The sequence below is a fragment of the Hyla sarda genome, chromosome 2 (genome assembly GCF_029499605.1).
Source record: "Hyla sarda isolate aHylSar1 chromosome 2, aHylSar1.hap1, whole genome shotgun sequence".
Taxonomy (NCBI): Eukaryota; Metazoa; Chordata; class Amphibia; order Anura; family Hylidae; genus Hyla; species Hyla sarda.
This window is the reverse complement of record NC_079190.1, coordinates 320,708,268-320,723,358: the sequence shown is the minus strand read 5'-3', so window position 1 is coordinate 320,723,358 and position 15,091 is coordinate 320,708,268.

Here is a 15,091-nt window from a genome sequence, read left to right as displayed (position 1 = left end):
CGCTCGCATATCTGGCTCACTCGCTTGCTCTAATATCTGGCTCGCTCACTTGCTCTCATATCTGGCTCGCTCGCTTTCATATCTGGCTCGCTCGCTTGCTCTCATGTCTGGCTCGCTTGCTCACATATCTGGCTTGCTCGCTTGCTCTCATGTCTGGCTCGCTTGCTCTCATATCAGTCTCGCTCGCTTGCTCTCTTGTCTGGTTCGCTCTCTTATCTGGCACGCTCTCATATCTGGCTTGCTCGCTTGCTCTCATATTTGGCTCGCTTGCTCTCATTTCTGGCTCGCTCTCTTGCTCTCATATCTGTCTCGCTTGCTTGCTCTTTTGTCTGGTTCGCTCTCTTATCTGGCACGCTCTCATATCTGGCTTGCTCGCTTGCTCTCATTTCTGGCTCGCTCTCTTGCTGTCATATCTGTCTCGCTCGCTTGCTGTCTTATCTGGCATGCTCTCTTGCTCTCATATCTGGCTCGCTCGCTTGCTCTCATATCTGGCTCGCTCGCTTGCTCTCTTGTCTGGCTCGCTCTCTTATCTGGTTCACTCACATATCTTGCTCGCTCGCTCTCAAATCTGGCTCGCTCGCTTGCTCTCATATCTGGCTCGCTTGCTTGCTCTCTTGTCTGGCTCACTCTCTTATCTGGTTCACTCGCATATCTGGCTCGCTCGCTCTCATATCTGGCTCGCTCGCTTGCTCTCATGTCTCGCTCGCTCGCTCACATATCTGGCTTGCTCGCTTGCTCTCATGTCTGGCTCGCTCACTCTCATATCTGTCTCGCTCGCTTGCTCTCTTGTCTGGTTCGCTCTCTTATCTGGCACGCTCTCATATCTGGCTTGCTCGCTTGCTCTCATATCTGGTTCGCTCGCTTGCTCTCATTTCTGGCTCGCTCTCTTGCTCTCATATCTGGCTCGCTCGCTTGCTGTCTTGTCTGGCAAGCTCTCTTGCTCTCATATCTGGCTCGCTTGCTTGCTCTCATATCTGGCTCGCTTGCTTGCTCTCATATCTGGCTCGCTCGCTTGCTCTCTTGTCTGGCTCGCTCTCTTATCTGGTTCACTCACATATCTGGCTCGCTCGCTCTCAAATCTGGCTCGCTCGCTTGTTCTCATATCTGGCTCGCTTGCTCTCTTTTCTGGCTCGCTCTCTTATCTGGTTCACTCACATATCTGGCTCGCTCGCTCTCAAATCTGGCTTGCTCGCTTGCTCTCATATCTGGCTCGCTCGCTTGCTCTCATGTCTCGCTCGCTCACATATCTGGCTCGTTCGCTTGCTCTCATGTCAGGCTCGCTCGCTCTCATATCTGGCTTGCTCGCTTGCTCATATCTGGCTCGCTCGCTTGCTCTCTTATCTGGCTTGCTTGCTCTCATGTCTCGCTCGCTTGCTCTCATGTCTCGCTCGCTCGCTCACATATCTGGCTTGCTCGCTTGCTCTCATGTCTGGCTTGCTCGCTCTCATATCTGTCTCGCTCGCTTGCTCTCTTGTCTGGTTCGCTCTCTAATCTGGTTCACTCACATATCTGGCTCGCTCGCTCTCAAATCTGGCTCGCTCGCTTGTTCTCATATCTGGCTCGCTTGCTTGCTCTCTTGTCTGGCTCGCTCTTTTATCTGGTTCACTCGCATATCTGGCTAGCTCGCTCTCATATCTGGCTCGCTCGCTTGCTCTCATGTCTCGCTCGCTCGCTCACATATCTGGCTCGCTCGCTTGCTTTCATGTCAGGCTCGCTCGCTCTCATATCTGGATTGCTCGCTTGCTCTTAAAACTGGCTTGCTCGCTTGCTCTCATATCTGGCCCGCTCGCTTGCTCTTTTGTCTGGCTCTCTCGCTCTCATATCTGGCTCGCTTGCTCGCATATCTGGCTCGCTCGCTATAATATCTGGCTCGCTCACTTGCTCTCATGTCTGGCTTACTCGCTCTCATATCTGGCTCGCTCGCTTGCTCTCATGTCTGACTTGCTCCCTATAATATCCGGCTCGCTCGCTTACTCTCTTGTCTGGTTCGCTCTCTTATCTGGTTCGCTCTCATATCTGGCTCGCTCGCTTGCGCTCATGTCTGGCTCGCTCGCTCTCATATATGGCTCGCTCGCTCTCATGTCTGGCTCGCTGGCTCTCATATCTGGCTTGCTCGCTTGCTCTCATGTCTGGCTCGCTCACTCTCATATATGGTTCGCTCACTTGCTCTCATGTCTGGCTCACTCGCTCTCATATCTGGCTCGCTCGCTTGCTCTCTTGTCTGGCTCGCTCTCTTATATGGCTCGCTCGCATATCTGGCTCACTCGCTTGCTCTCATATCTGGCTCGCTCGCTTGCGCTCTTGTCTGGCTCGGTTGCTCTCATGTCTGGCTCGCTCGCTCGCATATCTGGCTCGCTCGCTTGCTCTCATGTCCGGCTCGCTCCCTCTCATATCCGGCTCGCTCGCTTGCTCTCTTGTCTGGTTCACTATCTTATTTGGCTCGCTCTCATATCTGTCTCGCTCGCTTGCGCTCGTGTCTGGCTCACTCGCTCTCATATATGGCTCGCTCGCTCTCATATATGGCTCGCTCGCTCTCATGTCTGGCTCGCTCGCTCTCATATCTGGCTCGCTCGCTTGCTCTCATGTCTGGCTTGCTCGCTCTCATATCTGGCTCGCTCGCTTGCTCTCATGTCTGGCTCGCTCACTCTCATATCTGGTTCACTCGCTTGCTCTCATATCTGGCTCACTCGCTCTCATATCTGGCTCGCTTGCTCACATATCTGGCTTGCTCGCTTGCTCTCATGTCTGGCTTGCTCGCTCTCATATCTGTCTCGCTTGCTTGCTCTCTTGTCTGGTTCGCTCTCTTATCTGGCACGCTCTGATATCTGGCTTGCTCACTTGCTCTCATATCTGGCTCGCTTACTCTCATATCTGGCTCGCTCTCTTGCTCTCATATCTGGCTCGCTCGCTTGCTGTCTTGTCTGGCATGCTCTCTTGCTCTCATTTCTGGTTCGCTCGCTTGCTTTCATATCTGGCTCGCTCGCTCTCTTGTCTGGCTCGCTCGCTCTCATATCTGGCTCGCTTGCTCTTTTGTCTGGTTCGCTCTCTTATCTGGCACGCTCTCACATCTGGCTTGCTCGCTTGCTCTCATTTCTGGCTCGCTCTCTTGCTCTCATATCTGTCTCGCTCGCTTGCTGTCTTGTCTCGCATGCTCTCTTGCTCTCCTATCTGGCTCGCTCACTTGCTCTCATACCTGGCTCGCTTGCTTGCTCTCTTATCTGGCTCGCTCTCTTATCTGGTTCACTCACATATCTGGCTTGCTCGCTCTCAAATCTGGCTCGCTCGCTTGCTCTCATATCTGGCTCGCTCGCTTGCTCTCTTGTCTGGCTCGCTCTCTTATCTGGCTTGCTCGCTCTCATATCTGGCTCACTTGCTTGCTCTCATGTCTGGTTCGTTCGCTCTCATATCTGGCTCGCTCGCTTGCTCCCATGTCTGGCTCGCTCTCTCTCCTATCTGGCTCGCTCGCTTGCTCTCATGTCTGGCTCGCTTGCTCTCCTATCTGGCTCGCTCGCTTACTCTCAATCCTGGCTCGCTTTCATATCTGGCTCGCACGCTTGCTCTCATGTCTGGCTCGCTTGCTCTCATATCTGGCTCACTCGCTTGCTCTCTTGTCTGGTTCGCTCTCTTATATGGCCCGCTCGCTCGCATATCTGGCTCACTCGCTTGCTCTCATATCTGGCTCGCTCGCTTGCTCTTATATCTGGCTCGCTCACTTGCGCTCTTGTCTGGCTCGCTCTCTTATCTGGCTCGCTCGCTCGCAAATCTGGCTAGCTCGCTCTCATATCTGGCTCGCTCGCTTGCTCTGATGTTTGGCTAGCTTGCTCTCATATCTGGCTCGCTTGCTCACATATCTGGCTTGCTCGCTTGCTCTCATGTCTGGCTCGCTCTAATATCTGTCTCGCTCGCTTGCTCTCTTGTCTGGTTCGCTCTCTTATCTGGCACGCTCTCATATCTGGCTTGCTCGCTTGCTCTCATATCTGTCTCGCTCGCTTGCACTCATATCTGGCTCGCTCGCTTGCTCTCTTGTCTGGCTCGCTCTCTTATCTGGATCACTCGCATATCTGGCTCGCTCGCTCTCAAATCTGGCTCGCTAGCTTGCTCTCATATCTGTCTAGCTCGCTTGCTCTCTTGTCTTGTTTGCTCTCTTATCTGGCTCGCTCGCTCTCATATCTGGCTGGCTCACTTGCTCTCATATCTGGCTCCCTCGCTTGCTCTCATATGTGGCTCGCTCGCTCTCATGTCTGGCTCGCTCGCATATCTGGATCGCTCGCTTGCTCTCATATCTGGCTCGCTCACTTGCTTTATATCTGGCTTGCTCGCTTGCTCTCATATCTGGCTCGCTTGCTTGCTCTCTTGTCTGGCTCGCTCTCTTTTCTGGCTCACTCGCATATCTGGCTAGCTCGCTCTCACATCTGGCTGGCTCGCTTGCTCTCATATCTGGCTCGCTCGCTTGCTCTCTTGTCTGGATCGCTCTCTTATCTGGCTCGTTATGATATCTGGCTTGCTCGCTTGCTCTCATATCTGGCTTGCACGCTTGCTCTCTTGTCTGTCTCGCTCTCTTTTATGGCTCGCTCGCATATCTGGCTCGCTCGCTCTCACATCTGGCTCGCTCGCTTGCTCTCTTGTCTGGCTCACTCTCATATCTGGCTCGCTCGCTCGCATATCTGGCTCGCTCGCTCTCATATCTTGCTTGCTTACTCTCATGCCTGGCTCGCTCGCTCTCATATCTGGCTCGCTCGCTTGCTCTATTGTCTGCCTTGCTCTCATATCTGGTTCGCTCGCTTGCTCTCATGTCATGCTCACTCGCTCTCATATCTGGCTCGCTCGCTTGCTCTCTTGTCTGGCTCGCTCTCTTATATGGCTCGCTCGCATATCTGGCTCACTCGCTTGCTCTAATATCTGGCTCGCTCACTTGCTCTCATATCTGGCTCGCTCGCTTTCATATCTGGCTCGCTCGCTTGCTCTCATGTCTGGCTCGCTTGCTCACATATCTGGCTTGCTCGCTTGCTCTCATGTCTGGCTCGCTTGCTCTCATATCAGTCTCGCTCGCTTGCTCTCTTGTCTGGTTCGCTCTCTTATCTGGCACGCTCTCATATCTGGCTTGCTCGCTTGCTCTCATATTTGGCTCGCTTGCTCTCATTTCTGGCTCGCTCTCTTGCTCTCATATCTGTCTCGCTTGCTTGCTCTTTTGTCTGGTTCGCTCTCTTATCTGGCACGCTCTCATATCTGGCTTGCTCGCTTGCTCTCATTTCTGGCTCGCTCTCTTGCTGTCATATCTGTCTCGCTCGCTTGCTGTCTTATCTGGCATGCTCTCTTGCTCTCATATCTGTCTCGCTCGCTTGCTCTCATATCTGGCTCGCTCGCTTGCTCTCTTGTCTGGCTCGCTCTCTTATCTGGTTCACTCACATATCTTGCTCGCTCGCTCTCAAATCTGGCTCGCTCGCTTGCTCTCATATCTGGCTCGCTTGCTTGCTCTCTTGTCTGGCTCACTCTCTTATCTGGTTCACTCGCATATCTGGCTCGCTCGCTCTCATATCTGGCTCGCTCGCTTGCTCTCATGTCTCGCTCGCTCGCTCACATATCTGGCTTGCTCGCTTGCTCTCATGTCTGGCTCGCTCACTCTCATATCTGTCTCGCTCGCTTGCTCTCTTGTCTGGTTCGCTCTCTTATCTGGCACGCTCTCATATCTGGCTTGCTCGCTTGCTCTCATATCTGGTTCGCTCGCTTGCTCTCATTTCTGGCTCGCTCTCTTGCTCTCATATCTGGCTCGCTCGCTTGCTGTCTTGTCTGGCAAGCTCTCTTGCTCTCATATCTGGCTCGCTTGCTTGCTCTCATATCTGGCTCGCTTGCTTGCTCTCATATCTGGCTCGCTCGCTTGCTCTCTTGTCTGGCTCGCTCTCTTATCTGGTTCACTCACATATCTGGCTCGCTCGCTCTCAAATCTGGCTCGCTCGCTTGTTCTCATATCTGGCTCGCTTGCTCTCTTTTCTGGCTCGCTCTCTTATCTGGTTCACTCACATATCTGGCTCGCTCGCTCTCAAATCTGGCTTGCTCGCTTGCTCTCATATCTGGCTCGCTCGCTTGCTCTCATGTCTCGCTCGCTCACATATCTGGCTCGTTCGCTTGCTCTCATGTCAGGCTCGCTCGCTCTCATATCTGGCTTGCTCGCTTGCTCATATCTGGCTCGCTCGCTTGCTCTCTTATCTGGCTTGCTTGCTCTCATGTCTCGCTCGCTCGCTCACATATCTGGCTTGCTCGCTTGCTCTCATGTCTGGCTTGCTCGCTCTCATATCTGTCTCGCTCGCTTGCTCTCTTGTCTGGTTCGCTCTCTAATCTGGTTCACTCACATATCTGGCTCGCTCGCTCTCAAATCTGGCTCGCTCGCTTGTTCTCATATCTGGCTCGCTTGCTTGCTCTCTTGTCTGGCTCGCTCTTTTATCTGGTTCACTCGCATATCTGGCTAGCTCGCTCTCATATCTGGCTCGCTCGCTTGCTCTCATGTCTCGCTCGCTCGCTCACATATCTGGCTCGCTCGCTTGCTTTCATGTCAGGCTCGCTCGCTCTCATATCTGGATTGCTCGCTTGCTCTTAAAACTGGCTTGCTCGCTTGCTCTCATATCTGGCCCGCTCGCTTGCTCTTTTGTCTGGCTCTCTCGCTCTCATATCTGGCTCGCTTGCTCGCATATCTGGCTCGCTCGCTATAATATCTGGCTCGCTCACTTGCTCTCATGTCTGGCTTACTCGCTCTCATATCTGGCTCGCTCGCTTGCTCTCATGTCTGACTTGCTCCCTATAATATCCGGCTCGCTCGCTTACTCTCTTGTCTGGTTCGCTCTCTTATCTGGTTCGCTCTCATATCTGGCTTGCTCGCTTGCTCTCATGTCTGGCTCGCTCGCTCTCATATCTGTCTCGCTCGCTTGTTCTCTTGTCTGGTTCGCTCTCTTATCTGGCACGCTCTCATATCTGGCTTGCTCGCTTGCTCTCATATCTGGTTTGCTTGCTTGCTCTCATTTCTGGCTCGCTCTCTTGCTCTCATATCTGGCTCGCTCGCTTGCTGTCTTGTCTGGCAAGCTCTCTTGCTCTCATATCTGGCTCGCTCACTTGCTCTCATATCTGGCTCGCTCGCTTGCTCTCTTGTCTGGCTCGCTCTCTTATCTGGTTCACTCACATATCTGGCTCGCTCGCTCTCAAATCTGGCTCGCTCGCTTGTTCTCATATCTGGCTCGCTCGCTTGCTCTCTTGTCTGGCTCGCTCTCTTATCTGGTTCACTCGCATATCAGGCTTGCTCGCTTGCTCTCAAATCTGGCTCGCTCGCTTGCTCTCATGTCTCGCTCGCTCGCTCACATATCTGGCTCGCTCGCTTGCTCTCATGTCAGGCTCGCTCGCTCTCATATCTGGATCGCTCGCTTGCTCTCATATCTGGCTTGCTCTCATATCTGGCTCGCTCGCTTGCTCTCTTCTCTGGCTTGCTCGCTCTCATATCTGGATCGTTCGCTTGATCTCATATCTGGCTTACTCGCTTGCTCTCATATCTGGGTCGCTCGCTTGCTCTCTTGTCTGGCTCTCTCGCTCTCATATCTGGCTCGCTTGCTCGCATATCTGGCTCGCTCGCTATAATATCTGGCTCGCACACTTGCTCTCATGTCTGGCTTGCTCGCTCTCATATCTGGCTCGCTCGCTTGCTCTCATGTCTGACTCGCTCCCTCTCATATCTGGCTTGCTCGCTTGCTCTCATATCTGGCTTGCACGCTTGCTCTCTTGTCTGTCTCGCTCTCTTTTATGGCTCGCTCGCTCTCACATCTGGCTCGCTCGCTTGCTCTCTTGTCTGGCTCACTCTCATATCTGGCTCGCTCGCTCGCATATCTGGCTCGTTTGCTCTCATATCTTGCTTGCTTACTCTCTTGCCTGACTCGCTCGCTCTCATATCTGGCTCGCTCGCTTGAACTATTGTCTGCCTTGCTCTCATATCTGATTCGCTCGCTTGCTCCCATGTCATGCTCACTCGCTCTCATATCTGGCTCGCTCGCTTGCTCTCATGTCATGCTCACTCGCTCTCATATCTGGCTCGCTCGCTTGCTCTCTTGTCTGGCTCGCTCTCTTATATGGCTCGCTTGCATATCTGGCTCACTCGCTTGCTCTAATATCTGGCTCGCTCACTTGCTCTCATATCTGGCTCGCTCGCTTTCATATCTGGCTCGCTCGCTTGCTCTCATGTCTGGCTCGCTTGCTCACATATCTGGCTTGCTCGCTTGCTCTCATGTCTGGCTCGCTTGCTCTCATATCAGTCTCGCTCGCTTGCTCTCTTGTCTGATTCGCTCTCTTATCTGGCACGCTCTCATATCTGGCTTGCTCGCTTGCTCTCATATTTGGCTCGCTTGCTCTCATTTCTGGCTCTTTCTCTTGCTCTCATATCTGTCTCGCTTGCTTGCTCTTTTGTCTGGTTCGCTCTCTTATCTGGCACGCTCTCATATCTGGCTTGCTCGCTTGCTCTCATTACTGGCTCGCTCTCTTGCTGTCATATCTGTCTCGCTCGCTTGCTGTCTTATCTGGCATGCTCTCTTGCTCTCATATCTGGCTCGCTCGCTTGCTCTCATATCTGGCTCGCTCGCTTGCTCTCTTGTCTGGCTCGCTCTCTTATCTGGTTCACTCACATATCTGGCTCGCTCGCTCTCAAATCTGGCTCACTCGCTTGCTCTCATATCTGGCTCGCTTGCTTGCTCTCTTGTCTGGCTCACTCTCTTATCTGGTTCACTCGCATATCTGGCTCGCTCGCTCTCATATCTGGCTCGCTCGCTTGCTCTCATGTCTCGCTCGCTCGCTCACATATCTGGCTTGCTCGCTTGCTCTCATGTCTGGCTCGCTCGCTCTCATATCTGTCTCGCTCGCTTGTTCTCTTGTCTGGTTCGCTCTCTTATCTGGCACGCTCTCATATCTGGCTTGCTCGCTTGCTCTCATATCTGGTTTGCTTGCTTGCTCTCATTTCTGGCTCGCTCTCTTGCTCTCATATCTGGCTCGCTCGCTTGCTGTCTTGTCTGGCAAGCTCTCTTGCTCTCATATCTGGCTCGCTCACTTGCTCTCATATCTGGCTCGCTCGCTTGCTCTCTTGTCTGGCTCGCTCTCTTATCTGGTTCACTCACATATCTGGCTCGCTCGCTCTCAAATCTGGCTCGCTCGCTTGTTCTCATATCTGGCTCGCTCGCTTGCTCTCTTGTCTGGCTCGCTCTCTTATCTGGTTCACTCACATATCTGGCTCGCTCGCTCTCAAATCTGGCTCACTCGCTTGCTCTCATATCTGGCTCGCTTGCTTGCTCTCTTGTCTGGCTCACTCTCTTATCTGGTTCACTCGCATATCTGGCTCGCTCGCTCTCATATCTGGCTCGCTCGCTTGCTCTCATGTCTCGCTCGCTCGCTCACATATCTGGCTTGCTCGCTTGCTCTCATGTCTGGCTCGCTCGCTCTCATATCTGTCTCGCTCGCTTGTTCTCTTGTCTGGTTCGCTCTCTTATCTGGCACGCTCTCATATCTGGCTTGCTCGCTTGCTCTCATATCTGGTTTGCTTGCTTGCTCTCATTTCTGGCTCGCTCTCTTGCTCTCATATCTGGCTCGCTCGCTTGCTGTCTTGTCTGGCAAGCTCTCTTGCTCTCATATCTGGCTCGCTCACTTGCTCTCATATCTGGCTCGCTCGCTTGCTCTCTTGTCTGGCTCGCTCTCTTATCTGGTTCACTCACATATCTGGCTCGCTCGCTCTCAAATCTGGCTCGCTCGCTTGTTCTCATATCTGGCTCGCTCGCTTGCTCTCTTGTCTGGCTCGCTCTCTTATCTGGTTCACTCGCATATCTGGCTAGCTTGCTCTCATAATTGGCTCGCTCGCTTGCTCTCATGTCTCGCTCGCTCGCTCACATATCTGGCTCGCTCGCTTGCTCTCATGTCAGACTCGCTCGCTCTCATATCTGGATCGCTCGCTTGCTCTCATATCTGGCTCGCTCGCTTGCTCTCTTATCTGGCTTGCTCGCTCTCATATCTGGATCGTTCGCTTGATCTCATATCTGGCTTACTCGCTTGCTCTCATATCTGGGTCGCTCGCTTGCTCTCTTGTCTGGCTCTCTCGCTCTCATATCTGGCTCGCTTGCTCGCATATCTGGCTCGCTCGCTATAATATCTGGCTCGCACACTTGCTCTCATGTCTGGCTTGCTCGCTCTCATATCTGGCTCGCTCGCTTGCTCTCATGTCTGACTCGCTCCCTCTCATATCCGGCTCGCTCGCTTGCTCTCTTGTCTGGTTCGCTCTCTTATCTGGCTCGCTCTCACAACTGGCTCGCTCGCTTGCGCTCATGTCAGGCTCACTCGCTCTCATATATGGCTCGCTCGCTCTCATGTCTGGCTCGCTTGCTCTCATTTCTGGCTCGCTCTCTTGCTCTCATATCTGTCTCGCTTGCTTGCTCTTTTGTCTGGTTCGCTCTCTTATCTGGCACGCTCTCATATCTGGCTTGCTCACTTGCTCTCATTTCTGGCTCGCTCTCTTGCTCTCATATCTGTCTCGCTCGCTTGCTGTCTTGTCTGGCATGCTCTCTTACTCTCATATCTGGCTCGCTCGCTTGCTCTTATATCTGGCTCGCTCGCTTGCTCTCTTGTCTGGCTCGCTCTCTTATCTGGTTCACTCACATATCTGGCTCGCTCGCTCTCAAATCTGGCTCACTTGCTTGCTCTCATACCTGGCTCGCTTGCTTGCTCTCTTGTCTGGCTCACTCTCTTATCTGGTTCACTCGCATATCTGGCTCGCTCGCTCTCATATCTGGCTCGCTCGCTTGCTCTCATGTCTCGCTCGCTCGCTCACATATCTGGCTTGCTCGCTTGCTCTCATGTCTGGCTCGCTCGCTCTCATATCTGGCTCGCTCGCTTGTTCTCTTGTCTGGTTCGCTCTCTTATCTGGCACGCTCTCATATCTGGCTTGCTCACTTGCTCTCATATCTGGTTTGCTCGCTTGCTCTCATTTCTGGCTCGCTCTCTTGCTCTCATATCTGGCTCGCTCGCTTGCTGTCTTGTCTGGCAAGCTCTCTTGCTCTCATATCTGGCTCGCTCGCTTGCTCTCATATCTGGCTCGCTCGCTTGCTCTCTTGTCTGGCTCGCTCTCTTATCTGGTTCACTCACATATCTGGCTCGCTCGCTTGTTCTCATATCTGGCTCGCTCGCTTGCTCTCTTGTCTGGCTCGCTCTCTTATCTGGTTCACTCGCATATCTGGCTAGCTCGCTCTCATATCTGGCTCGCTCGCTTGCTGTCTTGTCTGGCAAGCTCTCTTGCTCTCATATCTGGCTCGCTCGCTTGCTCTCATATCTGGCTCGCTCGCTTGCTCTCTTGTCTGGCTCGCTCTCTTATCTGGTTCACTCACATATCTGGCTCGCTCGCTCTCAAATCTGGCTCGCTCGCTTGTTCTCATATCTGGCCCGCTCGCTTGCTCTCTTGTCTGACTCTCTCGCTCTCATATCTGGCTCGCTTGCTCGCATATCTGGCTCGCTCGCTATAATATCTGGCTCGCTCACTTGCTCTCATGTCTGGCTTGCTCGCTCTCATATCTGGCTCCCTCGCTTGCTCTCATGTCTGGCTCGCTCACTCTTATATCTGGTTCACTCGCTTGCTCTCATGTCTGGCTCACTCGCTCTCATATCTGGCTCGCTCGCTTGCTCTCATGTCTCGCTCGCTCACATATCTGGCTTGCTCGCTTGCTCTCATGTCTGGCTCGCTCGCTCTCATATCTGGCTTGCTCGCTTGCTCTCATATCTGGTTAGCTCGCTTGCTCTCATTTCTGGCTCGCTCTCTTGCTCTCATATCTGGATCGCTCGCTTGCTGTCTTGTCTGGCATGCTCTCTTGCTCTCAAATCTGGCTCGCTCGCTTGCTCTCATATCTGGCTCGCTCGCTTGCTCTTGTCTGGCTCGCTCTCTTATCTGGTTCACTCGCATATCTGGCTAGCTCGCTCTCATATCTGGCTCGCTTGCTCTCATGTCTCGCTCGCTCACATATCTGGCTCGCTCGCTTGCTCTCATGTCAGGCTCGCTCGCTCTCATATCTGGATCGCTCGCTTGCTCTCATATCTGGCTTGCTCGCTTGCTCTCATATCTGGCTCGCTCGCTTGCTCTCTTATCTGGCTTGCTCGTTCTCATATCTGGATTGTTCGCATGCTCTCATATCTGGATTCCTCGCTTGCTCTCATATCTGGCCCGCTCGCTTGCTCTCTTGTCTGACTCTCTCGCTCTCATATCTGGCTTGCTTGCTCGCATATCTGGCTCGCTCGCTATAATATCTGGCTCGCTCACTTGCTCTCATGTCTGGCTTGCTCGCTCTCATATCTGGCTCGCTCGCTTGCTCTCATGTCTGGCTCGCTCACTCTCATATCTGGTTCACTCGCTTGCTCTCATGTCTGGCTCACTCGCTCTCATATCTGGCTCGCTCGCTTGCTCTCTTGTCTGGCTCGTTCTTTTATATGGCTCGCTCGCTAGCATATCTGGCTCACTGTCTTGCTCTCATATCTATCACGCTCGCTTGCGCTCTTGTCTGGCTCGCTCTCTTATCTGGCTCGCTCGCTCTCATATCTGGCTTGCCCGCTTGCTCTCATATATGGCTCGCTCGCTTGCTCTCATATCTGGCTCGCTCTCTTATCTGGCTCGCTCGCTCTCGTATCTGGCTTGCCCGCTTGCTCTCATATCTGGCTGGCTCGCATGTTCTCATATCTGGCTCGCTCGCTTGCTCTCTGGTCTGTCTCGCTCTCTTATATGGCTCGCTCTCATATCTGGCTTGCTCGCTCTCACATCTGGCTCGCTCGCTTGCTCTCATATCTGGCTCGCTCTCTTATCTGGTTTGCTCGCATATCTGGCTCGCTCGCTCTCACATCTGGCTCGCTCGCTTGCTCTCATATCTTGCTTGCTCGCTCTCTTGTCTGGCTCGATCTCTTATCTGGCTCGCTCTCACATCTGGCTCGCTAGCTTGCTCTCATATCTGGCTCGCTCGCTTGCTCTCTTGTCTGGCTTGCTCCCTTTTCTGGCTCGCTCGCTCTCATATCTGGCTCGCTCGCTTGCTCTCATGTCTGGCTCGCTCACTCTCATATCTGGCTCGCTCACTTGCTCTCATGTCTGGCTCACTCGCTCTCATATCTGGCTCGCTCGCTTGCTCTGTTGTCTGGCTCGCTCACTTATATGGCTCACTCGCTCGCATATCTGGCTCATTCGCTTGCTCTCATATCTGGCTCGCTCGCTAACGCTCTTGTCTGGCTCGCTCTCTTATCTGGCTCGCCCGCATATCTGGCTCACTCACTCTCACATCTGGCGCGCTCGCTTGCTCCCATGTCTGGCTTGCTCGCTCTCATATCTGGATCGCTCACTTGCTCTCACATCTGGCTCGTTCGCTTGCTCTCATGTCTGGCTCGCTCGCTCTCATATCTGGATGGCTCGATTGCTCTCATATCTGGCTCGCTCGCTCTCATATCTGGCTCGCTGCCTCTCATATCTGTTTCGCTCGCTTGCTCTCATATCTGGCTCACTCGCTCTCAAATCTGGCTCACTCGCTTGCTCTCTTGTCTGGCTCGCTCACTTATATGGCCCACTTGCTCGCATATCTGGCTCACTCGCTTGCTCTCATATCTGGCTCGCTCGCCTGCGCTCTTGTCTGGCTCGCTCTTTTATCTGGCTCTCCCGCATATCTGACTTGCTCACTCTCACATATGGCTCGCTTGCTCTCATGTCTGGCTCGCTCGCTCTCATATCTGGATCGCTCGCTTGCTCTCATATCTGGCTCGCTCACTTGCTCTCATGTCTGGCTCGCTCGCTCTCATATCTGGCTCACTCGCTCTCATATCTGTCTCGCTCGCTTGCCCTCTTGTCTGGTTCGCTCTCTTATCTGGCTCACTCTCATATTTGGCTTGCTTGCTTGCTCTCATATCTGGCTCGCTCGCTTCCTCTCTTGTCTGGCTCGCTCTCTTATCTGGCTCGCTCTCATATCTGGCTTGCTAGCTTGCTCTCATATCTGGCTCGCTCGCTTGCTCTCTTGTCTGTCTCGCTCTCTTTTATGGCTCGCTCGCATATCTGGCTCGCTCGCTCTCACATCTGGCTCGCTCGCTTGCTCTCTTGTTTGGCTCGCTCTCTTATCTGGCTCGCTCGCTCGCATATCTGGTTTGCTCGCTCTCATATCTTACTCGCTTGCTCTCACGTCTGGCTCGCTCGCTCTTATATCTGGCTTGCTCGCTTGCTCTCATATCTGGCTCGCTCGCTTGCTCTCTTGTCTGGCTCGCTCTCTTATCTGGCTCGCTCGCATATCTGGCTCGCTCACTTTCAAATCTGGCTCGCTCGCTTTCTCTCATATCTGGCTAGCTTGCTTGCTTTCATATCTGGCTAGCTCGTTTACTCTCTTGTCTTGCTCGAGCTCTTATCTGGCTCGCTCGCTCTCATATCTGGCTGGCTCGCTTGCTCTCATATCTGGCTCGCTCACTTGCTCTCCTGTCTGGCTCGCTCGCTTTCATATCGGGTTCGCTCGCTTGCTCTCTTGTCTGGCTCGCTCGCTTGCTCTCTTGTCTGGCTCGCTCTCTTATCTGGCTCGCTTGCTCGCATATCTGGCTCGCTCGCTCTCATATCTTACTCGCTCGCTCTCATGTCTGGCTCGCTCGCTCTCATATCTGGCTCGCTCACTTACTCTGATGCCTGGCTCGCTCGCCCTCATATCTAGCTCGCTCGCTTGCTCTCATGTCTGGCTCGCTCGCTTTCATATCTGGTTCGCTCGCTTGCTCTCATGTCTGGCTCACTCGCTCTCATATCTGGCTCGCTCGCTTGCTCTCTTGTCTGGCTCGCTCTCTTATCTGGCACGGTCTCATATCTGGCTCGCTCGCTGGCTTTCATATCTGGCTCGCTTGCTCTCTTGTCTGGCTCGCTCGCTCTCATATCTGTCTCGCTCGCTTGCTCTCTTGTCTTGTTAGCTCTCTTATCTGGCACGCTCTCATATCGGGCTTTCTCACTTGCTCTCATATCTGGCTCGCTCGCTTGCTCTCATATCTGGCTCGCTCGCTTGCTCTCTTGTCTTGCTCGCTCTCTTATCTGGCTCGCTCGCTCTAA